At 47.1% G+C, this 22,173-nt stretch overlaps 1 pseudogene; it reads left to right on the top strand.

Moving 5' to 3' along the window:
- The window catches only part of LOC141271537 (posterior protein-like), a 33,782-nt pseudogene extending 16,364 nt beyond the window's left edge, over positions 1-17,418 (top strand).
- The last annotated feature ends 4,755 nt before the right edge of the window (positions 17,419-22,173 follow it).

Below are 22,173 nucleotides of genomic sequence, written 5' to 3'. Positions count from 1 at the left end.
ATCTGGCCATGTGCTGTGTGACACATGCATACAGTGCTGAAAAGACATGGGAACAGCATGGGGAAGACCCCTAGAAGCATCTCTGACACTCAGGTCACTGCCTAAAAGTGTGCCCATCAGAAGTGATCCTTGCCGCATCAGAAGATGCAGACTTGCAACTATCCCCGTGCAAGTCCTTGTCCCAGGGCACTGTTCAATTGTACCTCCCCCATTCCTTGCAATGCAAGCGTAAGTGTGCAACCTCCCACCCACCCACCCCCAGGCTGCAATACCACACCATACTGCTAGCTTGCTTGCACTTGAAATTCGGCCTTTTAGGCATGTGGAGGCAGACGCCGGCCACCACGTCATGGCTGCGTCGGCGGCCTGGTATCCATACTCAGTCCCCAGCTGCCCGGCGGCCGGGTGTCCACGCTCGGTCCCCTGCTGCCAGGGGGCGGCCGGGTGTCCATACTCAGTCCCGGGTGTGCATAAACGGTCCCCAGCCACCCCTATTTCTCCTGGGAACTTCCCCCACACTTTTCTTAGCCTGGCCTGCTTTAGGGCATCATTGGACGAGCCCACCAGAGAACCAGACTCCGCCGGTGGGCCCTGGCTTCTCCATCAGGGGAGTTGAGAGTGCCAAGGTGAGGTGCATGATGATGATGATAGAAGTTAGCATCTGCTTTGTTTTCTTGGAATGCAAGCGTAAGTGTGCAACCTGCCACCCACCCACCCCCAGGCTGCAATACCATACTGCTAGCTTGCACTTGAAATGGGGCCTTTTAGTTTGGAGGAGGTCGAAGCTGGCCACTACCTCATGGCTGCTTCAGCAGCAAGGTATCCATACTCAGTCCCCAGCCGCCCCGTGGCCGGGTGTCCACACACGGTCCCCAGCCACCTGGGGGCGGCCGAGTGTCCATAAACGGTCCCCAGCCGCCCCTATTTCTCCTTGGAACTTCCCCCACACTTTTCTTAGCCTGGCCTGCTTTAGGGCAGCATTGGACGAGCCCACCAGAGAACCAGACTCCTCTGGTGGGCCCTGGTTTCTCCATCAGGGGAGTTGAGAGTGCCAAGGTGAGGAGCATGATGATGATAGAAGTTAGCATCTGCTTTGTTTTCTTGGAATGCAAGCGTAAGTGTGCAACCTGCCACCCACCCCCAGGCTGCAATACCATACTGCTAGCTTGCACTTGAAATGGGGCCTTTTAGTTTGGAGGAGGTCGAAGCTGGCCACTACCTCATGGCTGCGTCGGCAGCGAGGTATCCATACTCAGTCCCCAGCCGCTCGGCGGCCGGGTGTCCACGCTCAGTCCCCAGCCGCCAGGGGGCGGCTGGGTGTCCATACTCCGTCCCCAGCTGCCCCATGGCCGGGTGTCCACACACGGTCCCCAGCCGCCGGGGGGCGGCCGGGTGTCCATAAACGGTCCCCAGCCGCCCCTATTTCTCCTTGGAACTTCCCCTACACTTTTCTTAGCCTGGCCTACTTTAGGACAGCATTAGACGAGCCCACCAGAGAACCAGACTCCTCCGGTGGTCCCTGGTTTCTCCATCAGGGGAGTTGAGAGTGCCAAGGTGAGGATCATGATGATGATAGAAGTTAGCATCTGCTTTGTTTTCTTGGAATGCAAGCGTAAGTGTGCAACCTGCCACCCACCCCCAGGCTGCAATACCATACTGCTAGCTTGCACTTGAAATGGGGCCTTTTAGTTTGGAGGAGGCCGAAGCTGGCCACTACCTCATGGCTGCTTCGGCAGCGAGGTATCCATACTCAGTCCCCAGCCGCCCGGCGGCCGGGTGTCCACGCTCTGTCCCCAGCCGCCAGGGGGCGGCCGGGTGTCCATACTCGGTCCCCAGCCTCCCCTCTTTCTCCTTGGAACTTCCCCTACACTTTTCTTAGCCTGGCCTGCTTTAGGGCAGCATTGGACGAGTCCACCAGAGAACCAGACTCCTCCGGTGGGCCCTGGCTTCTCCATCAGGGGAGTTGAGAGTGCCAAGGTGAGGAGCATGATGATGATGATAGAAGTTAGCATCTGCTTTGTTTTCTTGGAATGCAAGCGCATGTATGTAGTAGCGGCTAGGCCTGAGGTGGTCAGCGTTTTGGCGCATATCCTACCTCCTCCGAGGATTGCTGGATGTTTTCCTGCTACTATCCAAGTTCTATGACTCCCGCTAAAACAAAGCTTCAGGTGATGAATGATGGATGAGGTGGTGGCAAAGGAGAAAGATCAGGAGGAACAGGGACCATTCACATCAATATCAGGCCAGTCAACCACACATGTCTTGTAGGATATGTTTCTGTACCAAAAGGAGCAGTTCGGCTACACAGTTATAGGGCATGCAGTGAGTGCAATGCCTACCGAAAATTTTGAGGCACTCCAATGCCCCTTGGAAGTGACATGGAGGTCAGAGGGCCTTAACTAATCCATTTTTTCCATTTATAGCAACTGGGTCTCCTGTGCACTGTTAGCCTAAGCAGTGAATGGAAGGCTGTCCAAAAATTATGAGGAACTGCAATGCCCCTTGAAACAGACGTGGATTACAGCATTCTAAAAACCTTCTACCCATTATTGGGGAGTGGGTCTCCCTTAGTGTTCGCCTATGCATTGAAAAGCAAAAGCTGACTAAAATTACGAGGAAATGCAATGCCTGTTGGAAGAATGGTGGAGGTTGCAGTGGAATAAAAAGACAATATCAATGCCCCTTGGAAAAGTGGTGGAGGTCGCAGTAGCTTAACAAGACGGTTTTAATGCCCCTTGGAAGAATGGTGGAGGTCGCAGTGGAATAAAAAGACAATATCAATGCCCCTTGGAAAAGTGGTGGAGGTCGCAGTAGCTTAACAAGACAGTTTTAATGCCCCTTGGAAGAGACGTGGAGGTCGCAGTAGCTTAACAAGATGGTTTTAATGCCCCTTGGAAGAGACGTGGAGGTCGCAGTAGCTTAACAAGATGGTTTTAATGCCCCTTGGAAGAATGGTGGAGGTCGCAGTGGAATAAAAATACAATATCAATGCCCCTTGGAAAAGTGGTGGAGGTTGCAGTGGCTTAACAAGACGGTTGTAATGCCCCTTGGAAGAGACGTGGAGGTCGCAATAGCTTAACAAGACAGTTTTAATGCCCCTTGGAAGAGACGTGGAGGTCGCAGTAGCTTAACAAGACGGTTTTAATGCCCTTGGAAGAGATGTGGAGGTTGCAGTAGCTTAACAAGATGGTTTTAATGCCCCTTGGAAGAATGGTGGAGGTCGCAGTGGAATAAAAAGACAATATCAATGCCCCTTGGAAAAGTGGTGGAGGTCGCAGAGGCTTAACAAGATGGTTTAAATGCCCCTTGGAAGAGACGTGGAGGTTGCAGTAGCTTAACAAGACGGTTTTAATGCCCCTTGGAAGAGACGTGGAGGTTGCAGTAGCTTAACAAGATGGTTTTAGTGCCCCTTGGAAGAATGGTGGAGGTCGCAGTGGAATAAAAAGACAATATCAATGCCCCTTGGAAAAGTGGTGGAGGTCGCAGTAGCTTAACAAGACGGTTTTAATGCCCCTTGGAAGAGACGTGGAGGTCGCAGTAGCTTAAAAAGACGTTTTTAATGCCCCTTGGAAGAGACGTGGAGGTCGCAGTAGCTTAACAAGACGGTTTTAATGCCCCTTGGAAGAATGGTGGAGGTCGCAGTGGAATAAAAAGACAATATCAATGCCCCTTGGAAAAGTGGTGGAGGTCGCAGTAGCTTATCAAGACGGTTTTCATGCCCCCTACAAGAGCCATGCAGTAGAGCATATTAAAAACATTATTCCCATTATTGGGGAGTGGGTCTCCCATAGTCTTTGCCTATGCCTTCCAAGCAAAAGCTGCCAATAATTAGGACGGAGGAATTTGCAATGCTGGCAACACGGACAACGGTCACTCTGGTGGTATAGTGGTGGTGGAGGCTGAGGATAAGAAGAAGAGCAAAATACAGCCGAAATGAGGAAGCGTATACCCATGTGTGGGTGTGAAGCGGTGCATGGGAATACACCTCCCGAAATAACACAGTGGATTTAACTTTATGTTACTCTGCTGTCATTTGGTGGTGATGAGAAGTCTGGCCCAATCCAGCCCTTGTTCATTTTGATAAGGGTCAGCTTGTCAGCATTGTCAGTTGACAGGCGAGTGCGCTTATCAGTTATAATTCCCCCAGCGGCACTGAAAACACGCTCCGATAACACGCTAGAGGCAGGGCAGGCCAGGACCTCCAAGGCATACAGAGCGAGTTCATTCCAAGTGTCCAGCTTGGATACCCAATAATTAAAAAGCACAGAGGAATCACGGAGGACGCTGGTACGGTCGGCAAGGTACTCCCTCACCATCTTTTGAAACTTTCCACTCCTTATGAGAGTACCCCGCGCCTCAGGGCCTGTAAGCTGGGCGGGTCTCAGAAAACTGTCCCAGAATGTTGACAGTGTTCCCCTGCCTCTGCTGGATTGGAGTTGCGTCTCTTTCGCCTGTACACCTTGGTTCGTCAACGAACTGTGACCTCTGCCGCTAGCGTGTTCAGATGGGAATTTTTTAAGAGTTCTGCAGCAAGGGCCGTCTGGTACTGCCACATTTTTGTAGACCTCTCCGCCTCAGGAATAAGAGAGTGAAAGTTCTCCTTGTAGCGGGGGTCTAAAAGTGTCACCAACTAGTAATGACTGTCACCCAACATTTTGACAACGCGAGGGTCACGGTTAAGGCAGCGTAACATAAAGTCAGCCATGCGTGCCAGACTAGTAACGGGCAAGACTTCCGTGTCCTTACCAAGATGACAACTGACCATGCTCTCCTCCTCCTCCTCCCTGTCCTCAGGCCACCCACGCTGAACCGACTGTATGACAGTTGTACAGGTACTACCGTCTACAGCGCATGATACAAGCTCCTGTTCTTCCTCCTCCTCCTCTCCCTCATTGTCCCCCAATGCACGTTGGGATGAGATGAGGCTGGGCTGTGTAATCGCCCATTACGACTTCTTGATCCATCTCATCATACTCTGGCTGCAATGCCTCCTCTTTAATTCTCTGCAGAGTGCGTTGCAAAAGCCAGACAAGTGGGATGCTGATGCTAATGATGGCATCATCGCCACTCACCATCTTGGTGGACTCTTCAAAGTTTGTCAGGATGGTACATATGTCAGACATCCAGGTCCACTCCTGAAGTCTTATGTGTGGAGTCTGACCTGAATATCGACGGCCTTGCTATAGCTGGTACTCCACAACTGCTCTCTTCTGCTCACAAATACTTTGCAACATGTGGAGGGTAGAGTTCCAACGTGTGGGGAAATCACACACCAGTCAGTGTGCCAGAAGCTGCAAACGCTGCTGCAACACAGCAAGGGCGGCGGAAGCTGTAGCTGACTTCCGAAAATGAGCAGACTGGCGGCGTACTTTGACGAGCAGATCTGGCAACTCGGGGTACGATTTAAGAAACCGCTGAACCACAAGGTTAAGCACATGAGCCAGGCTTGGTACGTGTGTGATCTCGCCTCGCCTCAGAGCTGCCACCAGGTTACGGCCATTGTCACACACGACCATGCCTGGATGTAGGTTCAGCGGTCTCAGCTACAGATCTGCCTGCTCTTTCACAGCTGTCCACAACTCACAAGCAGTGTGAGGTTTCTCACCTAAGCTTATGAGTTTCAGCACAGCCTGTTGCCGCTTGGCTGAGGCAGTACTGCAGTGCTTCCAGCTTGTAACTGATGTGGTGATATCTCAGATGGAGAATGAACATGAGGAGGAGGAGGAGGATGATGCGCAGGAGCTGTACACTGTGGGGGCAACTCTGACTGACATAGGGCCCGCAATCCTCGGTGTGGGGAGGATGTGTTCCGTCCCAAGGTCCGGCTGGGTCCCGGCTTCCACTATGTTTACCCAGTGTGCCGTCAGGGAGATGTACCGTCCCTGGCCACAAGCACTTGTCCACGTGTCCGTTGTCAGGTGGACTCTCCCAGTAACTGCGTTGTTGAGGGCACGGCAGATGTTTTGGGACACGTGCTTGTGTAGTGCGAGGATGGCACACCGGGCAAAATAGTGTCAGCTGGGGACCGAGTACCGAGGGACCGCCACCGCCATAAGGTGACGGAAGGATTCCGTCTCCACCAGCCTAAAAGGCAGCATTTCCAACGCAAGCAGTTGTGAAATGTGTGAATTTAGGACTGTGGCCTGTGGGGCATTGGCTGCGAATTTGTGCTTTCGTTCAAAGCTCTGGGATATGGACAATTGAACGCTGCGGTGGGACATGGACGAAACGTTGATGCTGTTTCTTGAGAAACTGCCATAACAAGTGAAGACTGAGAGGAGGGGGCATCTTTGCATGCAGTATGGACAGGGGATTGCCTTGCACGCACAACAAGGGGTTCTATTACACGCACAACAGCGGAAGAAGCAGTGGTGACACCCGCTGACACTGGTTGTGGACCCTGGGGTTCGCCCCACAAAGTTGGGTGCTTTGCTGACATGTGTCTGATCATGCTGGTGGTGGTCAGGCTGGCAGTTTTGTCACCCCTGCTGATGCTGGCATGGCAGGTGGTACAAATGGCCTTTTTGGGGTTATTAGCATAGTCTTTAAAAAAATTACAGACTCTGGAAGACCTACCGGTTGTACTGGCAACGTCCCTCGTGTTGGTGTTATGAGGAACTGTTGCCCGCCTTCTGTGTGCGGCCGCCACACTGCTTCTTCCTGCCTCTTGGGGTACTCTGCCTCCCTCCCCCTGTGTGCTGCTGACCTCGCTCTGCATGTCCTACTGCCACGTTGGGTCAGTTACTAGATCATCCACCACCTCCTCCTCTTCCACTTGCGCACCACGATCCTCCTCCTCATTTGTGGCAATTGTGTCTCGTCATCGTCCACTTCTTGTGACAAATTGCCAGCGTCGACTTCCTGTGGCCGTGGCTGTTCAAATATTTGGGCATCGCTACATGGGATCTCCTCTTCCACCACTTCAAGTGGAGCAGGCGAGGGGCACAAATATGGAAATGGACCAGTGAACAGCTCTTCAGAGTGTCCAAGTGTGGGATCAGTTGCTGTCTGATGACACTCGGCATGGTGGGAGGAAGGAGCATCAGGATGAGGAGGAGTATGCGGTTGAGACTTGACCGAGTGGAAGACAGACCGGAGGTGGTGGTGCCCAGGTAACTGGAAGTATTATCTGCTATCTAATTAATAACCTGTTCACACTGATCAGTTCGCAATACTGGTGTTGTAGTGTGCTTCCCTAGTAATTCGATCAAGAAGTGGGAGCAAGAAGATGTGGCTGTTGGTTGTGGCACATTTTCACCTTGGCCACGGCCCCATCCTCTACACGCACCATCACCAGAACGTCCAGTTACACGCCCCTTGCCACGCGCCTTGCCCATTGTAAATGAAGTAAAATAGCTTACTGGTTTTTTTTACGGCAAAAAATGGCAAAAGCAGGATAATACAGAGATTTGACCCGTGGAACTGCAAAACCACAGTTCTATTTCTCTGGCCTATACCAGACTATTTTAAACAGATATATTGGTGTCTGACCAGTCAGGGAGACACTATTACAGTTTTTTTTTACGGCAAAAAATGCCAAAAGCAGGATAATACAGAGATTTGACCCGTGGAACTGCAAAACCATAGTTCTATTTCTCTGGTCTACACCAGACTCTTTTAAACAGATATATTGGTGTCTGACCAGTCAGGAAGACACTATTACAGTTTTTTTTTACGGCAAAAAATGCCAAAAGCAGGTCAATACAGAGATTTGACCCGTGGAACTGCAAAACCACAGATCTATTTCTCTGGCCTACACCAGACTCTTTTAAACAGATATATTGGTGTCTGACCAGTCAGGCAGACACTATTACAGTTTTTTTTTACGCCAAAAAATGCCAAAAGCAGGTCAATACAGAGATTTGACCCGTGGAACTGCAAAACCACAGTTCTATTTCTCTGGCCTACACCAGACTCTTTTAAACAGATATATTGGTGTCTGAACAGTCACAGACACACTCAATTTTTTTGTTGGGGTGGGGGGAAATACCAAAAGGTTAATAAGATGCGTATTTGTACAGTCTGACTGAGGAAAAAAAAAATACAGGATTTAGATGAAAAAAAAAAGAATTTTTCCTGGCCCCTGAGACCGGTGAATAAGTCTAGGAATTTGACCAACAGGAGCACACAGGACTGTAATGCAACGTTTGCTGGTATAACCACTGCGTCTCCTATACAGCCTGCCTGCCTGATATCTGGGATGGATATTAGTCCTGAGAAGGATTGTTTGTTTGATTTGGCAGGCTTTAGAGTCCCTACACTACCTATTTTGCACTATATATCTCTCCCTAACTCAACAGCACTCTCCCTACACTGTCTGATCCCGGGCGACTGTGTCCAAGATGGCGGCGCCCGGTTTTAAATACTCAAGGTGACGCTGTGCGGCCAGCCAATCACTGTAATGCACACAAACAACATGGCTGCGGCATTACAGTGACTGGTTGGCAATCGCTGCATGTTCATTGGCTCTGTAAAGAGGGCCAAACGTGTAGGGCAGAGACCCGAGCTCCCGCCCGAGTAACCCGGAAATGATCGGTGCTCGCCGAACATCCCGAGTAGCGAGATGCTCGGGCGAGTACTGAGCAGTGTCGAGCATACTCGCTCAACACTAATAATAAACAGTGATGTCACAACACAGTCATAATAATGCCACAGTACAGGGATAATCTACATAGTGATGTCACAGCACATGGATAATACACACAGTGATGTCACAGTACAGTGATGATAAACCCAGTGACGACACAGTACAGGGATAATAAACACAGTGATGTCACAGTATACTAATAATAAATGCAGTGTTGTCACAGTACAGGGATAGTAAACACAGTGATATAACATGTGACATGCAGAAGTAATGCTGTTGCTTCCAAAGCATCCAGCAACTAGAGGGGTTAACACAGTCACAGGAGACATGGAGTGTTTTAGCAGAGCCCCAGGGGGATTGTGGGGAACTTGTTATTGTAGTCTGACTGAAGCCGAAGAGAAAGGTGGTGTGTTATCTGTATCTGACAGAAAGCAACTGAACAGAATTCAGATCAGGAGAGAAACTAAACACAGGTCAGAAAAACTCCCTGAACCAACAGTGCAGAGTATTATCGGGCAGAAAGATAAGGACTAGAAGGAATTGTGTCAAAGGGATCATCTCCCTCATCAACCCCCTTCCTCCATCTCCATACAGGATAAAGAATGCTGTGTACTATTGTGTCCTTGTGAAGGAAAAGCCTGTGATTGTGTATGCATAGAAGTGTGCTGCTAAGAGATCTAATCATTGCTGAATTATGCTACTGTAGAGACTGTAATACTGTGCTTTGTGAAGAAACTACTGTATTGCTACTGGTGCTGGTTGCTCAAGAAACTCAGACTGTACTGTAATAAAGATTGTTGCTGTAATATCCCTCAAATGCACTGGCCGTGCTTCAGATTAAATTCCACTGTTAAATTGTTAAAAAAGACTCTTGTCAGATGTGTCTGGTCAGCCGTCCGATAGGCTGGTTTTGCGGCAATGGGTGCCCGTTGTGCGCCCTCCTACACCAACCTATTCTTGGGGTGGTGGGAGATGACACACGTTCAACAGCTGGCATCCTTCCAGTCCCATGTGTTTTGTTGGTATCATTACATCGATGATATACTACTTTTTTGGACTGGCACAATTGATGAGGGAACCCACTTTATTTCGGAACTCAATTCTAACAACTGGAATATCTCTTTGACTTCGAGCTTCTCTTCCACAGAGATTAACTTCCTGGACTTGAACATCCCCCTCAGAGACTGGTTAACCCCTTTACCCCCGAGGGTGGTTTGCACGTTAATGACCAGGCCAATTTTTACAATTCTGACCACTGTCACTTTATGAGGTAATTACTCTGGAACGCTTCAACGGATCCCCCTGATTCTGAGATTGTTTTTTCGTGACATATTGTACTTCTTGATTGTGGTAAAATTTCTTCGATATCACTTGCGTTTATTTGTGAAAAAAACGGAAATTTGTCGACAATTTTGAAAATTTAGCAATTTTCAAAATTTTAATTTTTATGCATTAAATCAGAGAGATACAGTACAGACCAAAAGTTTGGACACACCTTCTCATTTAAAGATTTTTCTGTATTTTCATAACTATGAAAATTGTACATTCACACTGAAGGCATCAAAACTATGAATTAACACATGTGGAATTATATACTTAACAAAAAAGTGTGAAACAACTGAAAATATGTCTTATATTCTAGGTTCTTCAAAGTAGCCACCTTTTGCTTTGATGACTGCTTTGCACACTCTTGGCATTCTCTTGATGAGCTTCAAGAGGTAGTCACCGGAAATGGTTTTCACTTCACAGGTGTGCCCTGTCAGGTTTAATAAGTGGGATTTCTTGCCTTATAAATGGGGTTGGGGCCATCAGTTGTGTAGTGCAGAAGTCTGGTGGATACACAGCTGATAGTCCTACTGAATAGACTGTTAGAATTTGTATTATGGCAAGAAAAAAGCAGCTAAGTAAAGAAAAATGAGTGGCCATCATTACTTTAAGAAATGAAGGTCAGTCAGTCCGAAAAATTGGGAAAACTTTGAAAGTGTCTCCAAGTGCAGTTGCAAAAACAATCAAGCGCTACAAAGAAACTGGCTCACATGAGGACCGCCCCTGGAAAGGAAGACCAAGAATCACCTCTGCTTCTGAGGATAAGTTTATCTGAGTCACCAGCCTCAGAAATCGCAGGTTAAGAGCAGCTCAGATTAGAGACCAGGTCAATGCCACACAAAGTTCTAGCAGCAGACACATTTCTACAACAACTGTTAAGAGGAGACTTTGTGCAGCAGGCCTTCATGGTAAAAAATAGCTGCTAGGAAACCACTGCTAAGGACAGGCAACAAGCAGAAGAGACTTGTTTGGGCTAAAGAACACAAGGAATGGAGATTAGACCAGTGGAAATCTGTGCTTTTGTCTGATGAGTCCAAATTTGAGATCTTTGGTTCCAACCACTGTGTCTTTGTGCCCCGCAGAAAAGGTGAAAGGATGGACTCTACATGCCTAGTCCCCACCATGAAGCATGGAGGAGGAGGTGTGATGGTGTGGGGGTGCTTTGCTGGTGACACTGTTGGGGATTTATTCAAAATTGAAGACATACTGAACCAGCATGGCTACCACAGCATCTTGCAGCGGCATGCCATTCCATCCTGTTTGCGTTTAGTTGGACCATCATTTATTTTTCAACAGGACAATGACCCCAAACACACCTCCAGGCTGTGTAAGGGCTATTTGACCAAGATGGAGAGTGATGGGGTGCTACGCCAGATGACCTGGCCTCCACAGTCACCAGACCTGAACCCAATCGAGATGATTTGGGGTGAGCTGGACCGCAGAGTGAAGGCAAAAGGGCCAACAAGTGCTAAGCATCTCTGGGAACTCCTTCAAGATTGTTGGAAGACCATTTCCGGTGAATACCTCTTGAAGCTCATCAAGAGAATGCCAAGAGTGTGCAAAGCAGTCATCAAAGCAAAAGGTGGCTACTTTGAAGAACCTAGAATATAAGACATATTTTCAGTTGTTTCACACTTTTTTGTTAAGTATATAATTCCACATGTGTTAACTCATAGTTTTGATGCCTTCAGTGTGAATGTACAATTTTCATAGTCATGAAAATACAGAAAAATCTTTAAATGAGAAGGTGTGTCCAAACTTTTGGTCTGTACTGTATATCACACAAAATAGTTAATAAATAACATTTCCCACATGTTTACTTTACATCAGCACAATTTTGGAACCAAAATTTTTTTTTGTTAGGGAGCTATAAGGGTTAAAAGTTGACCGGCGATTTCTCATTTTTCCAACAAAATTTACAAAACCATTTTTTTAGGGACCACATCACATTTGAAGTCACTTTGAGAGGTCTTTATGACAGAAAATACCCAAAAGTGACACCATTCTAAAAACTGCACCCCTCAAGGTGCTCAAAACCACATTCAAGAACTTTATTAACCCTTCAGGTGCTTCACAGGAATTTTTGGAATGTGGAAGAAAAAAATGAACATTTAACTTTTTTCACAAAAATGTTACTTTAGACCCAATTTTTTTTATTTTCGCAGGGGTAACAAGAAAAAATGGACCCCAAAATTTGTTGTGCAATTTCCTCTGGGCACGCAGATACCCCATATGTGGGGAAAAAACACTGTTTGGGCGCACGGCAGGGCTTGGAAGGGAAGGAGCGCCATTTGACTTTTGATTGTAAAATTTGCTTGAATAATTAGCGGACGCCATGTTGCGTTTGGAGAGCCCCTGATGTACCTAAACAGTGGAAACCCCCCCCACAAGTGACCCCATTTTGGAAACTAGACCCCCCAGGGAACTTATCTAGATGGGTAGTTAGCATTTTGAACCCCCAAGTGCTTCACAAATTAATCCACAAAAATAAAAAAGTGTTTTTTTTCCCACTTTTTCATTTTTACGGATTAATTTATGAAGCACCTGGGGGTTCCAAGTGCTCACTATGCATCTATATAGGTGCCTTGAATGGAAAATCGGCTCAAATTGTTAGCGGACACCTTGTTGCGTTTGGAGAGCCCCTGTGTGCCTAAACATTGGAGCTCCCCCACAAGTGACCCCATTTTGGACACTAGACCCCCCCAAGTCACCTATCAAGATGCGTAGTGAGCACTTGGAACCCCCAGGTGCTTCACAAATTAATCCGTAAAAATAAAAAAATGTTTTTTTTTTCACTTTTTCATTTTTACGAATCAATTTGTGAAGCAATTGGGGGTTCCAAGTGCTCACTATGCATCTATATAGGTGCCTTGGGGGGTCTAGTTTCCAAAATGGGGTCACTTGTGGGGGAGCTCCAATGTTTAGGCACACAGGGGCTCTCCAAACGCGACATGGTGTCCGCTAACAAATTGGAACCATGTCGCATTTGGAGAGAGGGTACTAGGAGAAATTGGACCCCAAAAGTTGTTGTGCAATTTCTCCTGAGTACGCTGATACCCCATGTGTTTGAGAAAACTACTGTTTGAGCGCATGTCAGGGCTCGGAAGAGAAGGAGTGACGCTTTGGAATGCAGACTTTGATGGAATGGTCTGCGGGCGTCATGTCACGTTCTCAGAGCCCCTGATGTGCCTAAACAGTGGAAATGCCCAACAAGTGCCCCCTTTTTGGAACGGATACCTGATTTGTCAATTTTATAATGTAGTGTTATGCGCCAGTTGTGTAGGACAACCTGACAAACACTACACAACTGAAGTATGACAACCTGACGACCACTACGTCAGCTGTGTAGTGTTCGTCAGGTTGTCATACGTCAGAAATTAATTCAATAGTCCATGGAAGTATGGTACCTTTTGAAGCAGTCTTTCATGCAGAGGCCAGGTTTGTCGGGGCAGGTGTCACATTGGTAAATGGTGTCCTTGCGTATTCCCCTTCGGTAACACACTCGGCACTTCTTTTGTGACTTACCTTTTTTTCCGCTGTGAGGGATCTGCCCCGGGAAATGCTGGCCCGGTACAATTCGAGGTCCTTCAGTTCCAGAAGTAGTGGGGCCCGCTCCACCACCACTGCCAAATATCAGGGCCTTGATAACTGTCTCCTGAAAGTCTGGCCTGCACATTTTGACAGAACGAAAGCGTTGTGCATTGCCATCTGAACAATGTGCACGGCCAGCTTCTTATTCCATACCTTGGCCTTTCTCAAAGCACTGTACGGCTGAAGGACTTGATCGGAGAGATCAACTCCCCCATGTACTTGTTGTACCCCACTACACAGTCTGGTTTGGCGACCTGTGTAGTGGAACCTCTTACAGTGCTGAGGGTGCTGCCATCACCATGTATGGTGGTCAAGAGAAGGACATCCCTCTTGTCCTTGTACTTGACCACCAACAGGTGGTCGCTACATTGGGCTCTGCTCTCACCCCTTCTGAGCAGCTGCCCAATTAGCGTCTTTGGGAGGCCTTTCTGATTTTTGCGGACAGTACCGCAAGCTGCGGTATGTCGTGCAGAGAGGGACTTGAAGAGCGGGATACTTGTATAAAAGTTATCCACGTACAGGTGATAACCTTTATCCAGCAGTGGGTGCACCAAGTCCCACACAATTTTCCCACTCACTCCCAGAACAGGGGGGCATTCAGGGGGTTCAATCCGGGAGTCCTTCCCTTCATAAACTCTAAACTTGTGAGTGTACCCTGAGGTACTCTCACAAAGTTTATACAGCTTTATCCCGTACCTGGACTTTTTACTGGGCAGGTACTGCCGGAATCCAAGCTGCCCCTTAAAAGAAATTAAGGACTCATCCACGCAGATGTCCCTTTGGGGCACGTACACTTCACCAAACTTGTTGTTGAAGTGCTCGATGACCAGCCGAACTTTGAAAAGACGATCAAAGTTCGGGTCATCGCGTGCAGGATACCTTGCATTATCTTGGTAATGCAAGAACTTGCGGATGGCCTCAAAACGTGTCCGGGTCACGACCATTCGGAACACTGGTGTGTTATACAAAACGTCAACACTCCAGTATTGCCGAACCTCTGTTTTTTTCAGGATCCCCATATGAAGGACCAGGCCCCAAAACTTCATCATTTCTTCTGCGTCTACAGGAGACCAGTTAGAAAATGATGAAGAGGGGTTTTGTTCCAAAAATTGATGAGCATACAAATTAGTTTGGCCCACCATGAGGTTTATAAAATCCTCAGAGAAAAAGACTTTGAAAAAGTCTATTTCTGTGAGGCCGGTGGTGTCATACTTGATTCCTGATTCTGCCACGAAATCAGGAATCAGTGGCTCAAAATTTTCGGGGGGCGAGGTCCATATGGGGTCAGTAGTGGGGGGCGCTGGAACATCTTCTCTCCTGCGACGACTGCGGGGCAGTCCAGCAGCACCTGAGGAGGAAGAGGAGGAAGAAGAGGAGGAAGTGGAGGACAATGAGGCGTCGGAAAAGTAAATAAATGTGGGATCCTCGCCTTCGCTGTCAGTCTCAGTGTCGGAGGCAACAATAGTGTATGCCTCCTCCGCTGAATAGTGAGTTTGGGATGAGCCGGACATTTTTTTTTCTCGTGGATGTGGTGCGTGTGTGTCAGTACTTTATTTAGAGTGTGTGTGTGTCAGTGTGCTTGGTGTGAACTTTTTTTTTCTGAAAAAAAAAGAGAAAAAAAGGAACCACCGTAGGTGGTGCAAACAGCGAGCACGAGTGCGGATTGGTGAACTATGTCACCAATCAACTCTCGGCAGCTGCTGGGTGTGTGCGCGGATGTGGTGCAAAGGTGGGGTGGGGGATTGACAGGGACATGAAAAAGTCCTGAAAAGCAGCGAGCACGGACGTTGATCAGTGACGTAGACACTGCTCAGCGCTCGGCCTCTGCAGGACGCACGAAAAAAAAAAAAAAACTGGGGGGGAGGAGGATTGGGGGTAAAAGGAGGGGGGGAGGGGGGGAGAGGGATGGATGAGGGGAGAACAGAGATGGACTTACCAAAGTCTTCTCTGTTCTTCTTTCAGCAGGATCAGCAGCAGGTTCTGGAAGAGGCTCTGGAGCAGGATCCGCAGCAGCAGGATAAGGAGCTGGAAACCCAGGACCCTGGAGACAGCAGCAGGACGCCGGAGCAGGAGATCCAGGACCCTGGAGACCGCAGCAGGATGCCGGAGCAGCAGCAGCGACTGGAGCAGGTAGGAGAAAGGTCTTGTAGTGTAACAGAAGATTCTGTGGCACTACAAGGCCCAGCACAGCGCAGATCAGACGTGACTGCTCTGTAGAAATCCTCGCCAAGTGTGAGGATTTGCAGGGCGGTCACAGGGGGGTGACAGGGTGGTGACAGGCAGGTCACAGGCCGGTCACCACCCGGTCACCTCCCGGTCAGGTACTCTGATTGGTGCGATCACCACAGGGGGTCACAGGGAGGTGACAGGCAGGTCACAAGCCGGTCACCGCCCTGTGACCGCCCTGTCACCTGTGTTCAGGTACTCTGATTGGAGCGATCAATGTCATCATCGATCACTCCAATCAGAGCTGACTGGGGTTTCTATGACATCACAGGGGGTCATGGGGAGGTGACAGGCAGGTCACAAGCCGGTCACCACCCCGTGACCGCCCTCTTACCGTCCCGTTCTGCTGTGATCGCTGCGATCGATTTGATCGGCGATTGCACCGATCCTAGCAGTTTTGGGAGAGGTCTGGGGTTACTAGGCAACAGCCTAGGATCGGTGCTCTTAGGAGCACCGATCCTAGGCTGCACATCACTGTTTCTGGCAATTTGATTGCCGGAAACAGTGAGAAATGCTGTGATTGGCTGTTCAGAATTGAACAGCCAATCACAGCGATCGTGGGTGTGAAGGGGCGGCGACGCCCCCGAGAAGCCGGCGCCATCTACCCTAAAGTCAGATGGCACCGGAATTAAAATGCTATCACCGCGACTTCGGTCGTGGTGCCGCATTAAAGACAGGGCGTATTAATACGTATCTGGTCCATAAGGCCCAGGGCACAGATACGTACTAATACGCCCTATGTCGTAAAGGGGTTAATTACAACATCACTTTATCGCAAAGAGACTACAACGAACAGCCTTCTACATTATCACAGCTTCCATCCACCACATGTTCGGAATGGAATCCCCAAAGGTCAGTTCTTACACCAGAAACGCAACTGCAGTGACCCCCATGACTTTTTCGCCAAGGCAAAGGAATTAACTGGGCGCTTCAGGACTAGAGGGTACCCCAAGAAGGTGATCGCGCAGGCCTTTCAATCATCTACACATAGTGACCGTCTGGCACTTTTACAGCCATGACAGAAAGTCAAACTTTCCACCATCAACATAATCACCTTGTACAACAACCATTGGGGGGAACTCTACCAAATTCTCAAAAAGAATTGGAATATTCTGCTCCCTTTCTTAATGAGAATCCGAAACTGATTGCTAGGAGAGCAAAAAATCTGGGTGATTCGCTTTCTTCTAGCCATTTCCAACGCCCTACCCAACCTCTCGGTCGAGGGATTAGACTAGTGGGTACATACCCCTGTGGTAGCTGCAACATTTACCCCCACATGATTGGAGGCAATTACATGGCTTCTCCACAGTCTTCCAACCCAATTTCTACACGGGTTTACTCCAATTGTCGTACTAGACAGGTTGTCTATGTTTTACTTTGTAGCTGCCCCGAGATCTATGTTGGACAGACCACGCAGGAATTGCGCAGGAGAATCCAGCACCACTTTTCAAACATCACGAGAGCCAGCAAAGACAAATCTGAAGGTAAGCCCATTACTTCTTTGGCTGCACATTTTTTGAGACGAGAGGCCAAGTGGTTCTTTAATCTCAAAAGTTTGACTCCCTTGAGTCTCAACGAAGAATTACTTTTCTCGGGTTTTTATAAAAAATAAAATATGAAAATGGGAGCACCTGTGTCCCTTTGAGGATATTTATTTGTTTGTCTTTTTTGTCTCTATAGCATTCTAACATCTAGCGAGTACATCCTCTATGGACCTTTTGCCCAAGTGTGATTCACTGCTCTTCTTGCCTGTGCTAATCCTCTCTACGCCTGTATTCCCATCTTATACGGACTAAAATCTAGTAGCCTGGACATCTCTTCATCCTACTAACATTGCCGACAAAGATTGCCCACTGCGGACTAACCCAACCCCCTTCTCTCTGCTATCTAATTGTTATGTTGATCATGTTTTATTGTTTTGATTTTTGTTCTTTTTACTAACATCATCTATAGTGATTCTTTTTTTCTTTGAACGATGTATTTATATGCATAGTTTTCCATATGTTTTTTTATTTTTTCATTATTGTGTTTTTGGTTTTTTATTTTTTATTTTATTTTTATTTTTTCTACAGTATGTTTCCTCACATGTGGTGATCCACACCATGTGGTTAATTTACACCAATCCTCCATTACACCACAGATCTTCAACCTCATCACTTATAATTTTCATTATTTTTATTATTTACTTATTTTTATTTATTTTTTATTGTCTTTTTTGTTGCGTTAATATTATTCACTCTCCGCCATACCTACACTGTGTTCCAAATTATTATGCAAATAATATTTTCTCAGATTTTCCCAAATTACCTATATGAATTGCAGTCATTGTAATTTTCCAGTCAAATAACTATTAGAGTACAATTGAAAGGTTTTTGTACAAACTGCCTCTGATAACAGTATATTTTTAAAAAAATAAAAAACTCAAACTGCACTCAAAATGCATGTTCCAAATTATTATGCACAGCAGAGTTTTCAACCTTTTCATTTTAGTAAAGAACAAAAAAATGGTCATTTTTGAAATTATAAGCATTAGCAGGTTATTACAAACTGAAATCAAACAGTTTTCAACTCAAAACTTTATTCTAGGTGATGATACATTTGCACATAGGACCGCTTGTTCGAAAGGAGCTTCTGAACTCTCTCGTCCATTGAATTTGTCAGGTTTTGGATGGTTTCTGCTTTAATTGTTTTGCATGAGGACAGAATACCCTCCCAGAGCTGTTGCTTAGATGTGAACTGCCTCCCGCCATCATAGACACTCCTTTTGATGATGCTCCAGAGGTTCTCAATGGGGTTGAGGTCAGGGGAGCATGGGGGCCACACCATAAGTTTGTCCCCTTTTATGCCCATAGCAGCCAGAGATGCAGATGTGTTATGTGCAGCATGAGACGGGGCTGGCGCACTAATACTCTTATAGTTGCCGGACTCTATATACAATGCCGTCTCCATACTTTTGTGATACACCGTATTTGATTGGTCCTCCTTTACTGAGCATGCGCAATACCATTCCTCCAGCTGACCGTGCTTGTCAAGCGCCATCCGATAGGCTGGTTTTGCGGCGCAGGCGCATTGACATCCTCTGGGCTCATTTCCTGGCACGCCGTCTCTAAGCTCCATCTCAGCATGTGGTAAACCTTACTTTAATCATCTCTATGTATAAATGATGAACTGTGAAACTTTTTCTTGTGCCTCCTTCCCCTGATGAAGCCACACTAGAGGTGGCGATACGCGTAGGGTTCCCAACTCCTCCATACCTATTGACCTCTTTTACCTTCAGGTATTCTTCCTGGCCACATTTTGTCTATTGTTCCACCATGTTCATGTGACCTGGTTTATGGTTTGCAAAAGGGATTTTTCCTTTTCATACTTAATGGCTAGTTTTCACTCTATTTAACTTGCCTTTATTATATCCTGAGGTTCATTATTTACACTATATGATCTGTGGTTTTTGGAGGAGGGGTGTTTTGTCCTATTATGGACTCACCTGTTGGAATGAAATTAAGACAGCATATGTTGCTTTTTAAATGTTTTTAATTGTTTTTGTTCATCTTTTTCTGTCTAATAAAATTATGTGATTGTATTTTGTGGTGATCCCAATCTCTATGTACACCACTTTGTTTTCTGTTGTTCATATAAAAAATTTTTTGGTGTGCTTCTGGTTGATCCCCGTTTATATTTGGGTAGTGCCCTCGGTTCAATTTATATAGTACAGGGATAATACACACAGTGATGTCACAGTACAGGGATCATATACACAGTGATGTCACAGTACAGGGACAATAAAAAGTAAATGTCACAGTCAATAATTTATAATAATAATTGTATTTCTATAGCGGCAACATATTCAGCAACACTTTACAATTCAGATTGCAAAGCAGTACAGAGAAAATAAACATAGTGATGTTATAGAACAAGGATAATAAACACAGTGATGTAACAATACAGGTATGATAAAACACATTGATGTCACAGTACAGGGATAATAAATACAGTGATATTGACTCGCCCAGGGGGAATATGGGGGAAACTCGGTACCCGGGCCTTGACCTTCTGTGGGATGTCACGGCAGTCGGCTCCCGGGCCCGTACCCTGGGGTCACTCTTTAAAAGGGGTTTGTTAACAGTTTTGTCTCGTAACGCCACCTATGGTTCCCGGTAATGAGTACCGGCGCTGCTGCAGACCTCCGGGGGTGATGGGATGGCAGCTGGGATGTTTCTGCTCCCCACAGGCGGAGCGGCCCCCGGGGCAGGGATGATGGAAGGGATGCAGGTGAGAGGTGACCCGGTCGGGTCAGGGGGAATGACGGACACGCACACAGGGGATTCGCTTCAGTACCTTTACTGGTGTAACGACAGGTAGGGTCCAGGGTACTTAATAGGAAGGGTGCACTTCAGAACTCTCCCCAGTGAGCGGGTTGTAGGCCTCCTCGTCCGTGTCTTCCTCTCTCTAAGCTTCTGGCCAGCCTGGAACTTGGCCTAGCTTCTATATTGTTTTGCTCTCTCACCTGACTGCTTGGTAGTACAACTTTTCTCTGGCAACCACTATCCCTGGACGCCGGGGCCTTCGTGGTTCCTTGTCCTGTAATTGATAGCAGCTTCAGGATGACCAGGGGTCTGGAAGCCTCCTGGTATGCCGGTTGTCCCTACTGGGTGTAGAGGACCCTGTAGGCGCGGATCCGGTGTCCGGCTTGTGTCTTGGGGTGAGCTTCAGACACTCCTCTGCCCCCTTAACTCCTCTCTTCTCTCTCTCCTTGCCTCGGCCACACTCGGGGCCCTCAGTACAGCAGCAGATGTACTGCGTCTTCACTGCTCTCAGTGTCAGCACACTCTCTGACTGACTCTCTCTGACTGAACTCACTAACTGCCTGACTCCACCTTTCATATATATATCCCTAACAGGGCTCCCTCTGGTGGTATGAGGTGGAAGGGTGGAGGTGTCTGTTTGTAGTGAGGGCCTCTTGTGGAGAAGTCCGTCCATGCACCCTTTTGGGTCCTGTGGTACCTGTAGTAGCAGGGTGCCACAATATCACATTACAGGTATAATAAAAAGTAAATGTCACAGAGAAAATAAACATAGTGATGTCATAGAATAGGGGTAACATACACCGTAATGTCACAATGCGGGGATAATACACACAGTGATGTAACAGTACAGTTCTAATAAACAAAGCGATGTCACAGTACAGTGATAATAAACACAATGATGTCACAGTACAGGGATAATACACACAGTGATGTCACAGTACAGGGATAATACACACAGTGATGTCACAGTACAAGGATAATACACACAGTGATGTCACAGTACAGGGATAATACACACAATGATGTCACAGTACAGGGATAATAAACACTATGATGTCACAGTACAAGGATAATACACACAGTGATGTCACAGTACAAGGATAATACACACAGTGATGTCACAGTACAGAGATAATCCACACATTGATGTCACAGTACAGGGATAATACACACAGTGATGTCACAGAACAGGGATAATACACACAGTGATGTCACAGTACAGGGATAATAAATACAGTGATGTCACAGTACAAGGATAATACACACAGTGATGTCACAGTACAGGGATAATACACACAGTGATGTCACAGTACAAGGATAATACACAGTGATGTCACAGTACAAGGATAATACACACAGTATTGTCACAGTACAGGGATATTACATACAGTGATGTCACAGTACAAGGATAATACACACAGTGATGTCACAGTACAGGGATAATAAACACAATTATTTCACAGTACAAGGATAATACACACACTAATATCACAGTACAGCGATAATATACACAGTGGTGTCACAGTACAAGGATAATATACACAGTGATGTCACAGTACAGAGATAGTAAATACTGGGATGCTATAGTAAAAGGCTGAGGTTACAGACAATGACTTGAGCGTCATCGCCAGTAATGGCCAGCCCGTGCCGCAGATGGGGTTCAAAGAGATGACCATTAAGATTGGTAAAGTTGAACTGTCGGCACAGGGGGTGATTATGGGAGGAGTCCTGAGGAGATAATTTGCATATTCCCACTGCATTTTGGGGTAAGTGAAGAGTCTCCGCGAGCTCAAAGAACACTGGATTTTGGCTGTTGGAGCTGAAAAGAGGACATCGGTAAACCAGGGGAGGAGTCCTGAGGAGATAATTTGCATATTCCCACTGCATTTTGGGGTAAGTGAAGAGTCTCCGCGAGCTCAAAGAACACTGGATTTTGCCTGTTGGAGCTGAAAAGAGGACATCGGTAAACCAGGGGAGAAGTCCTGAGGAGATAATTTGCATATTCCCACTGCATTTTGGGGTAAGTGAAGAGTCTCCGCGAGCTCAAAGAACACTGGATTTTGGCTGTTGGAGCTGAAAAGAGAACATCGGTAAACCGCGCGCCGGCATTTTTAAGCTTTTTTTTTAAGCTTTTTTCAC

Source organism: Phyllobates terribilis, unplaced genomic scaffold (genome assembly GCF_046119375.1).
Source record: "Phyllobates terribilis strain yellow unplaced genomic scaffold, ASM4611937v1 Scaffold_5__5_contigs__length_657084704, whole genome shotgun sequence".
NCBI classification, from domain to species: Eukaryota; Metazoa; Chordata; class Amphibia; order Anura; family Dendrobatidae; genus Phyllobates; species Phyllobates terribilis.
This window is presented reverse-complemented; position numbering and strand designations above follow the sequence as displayed.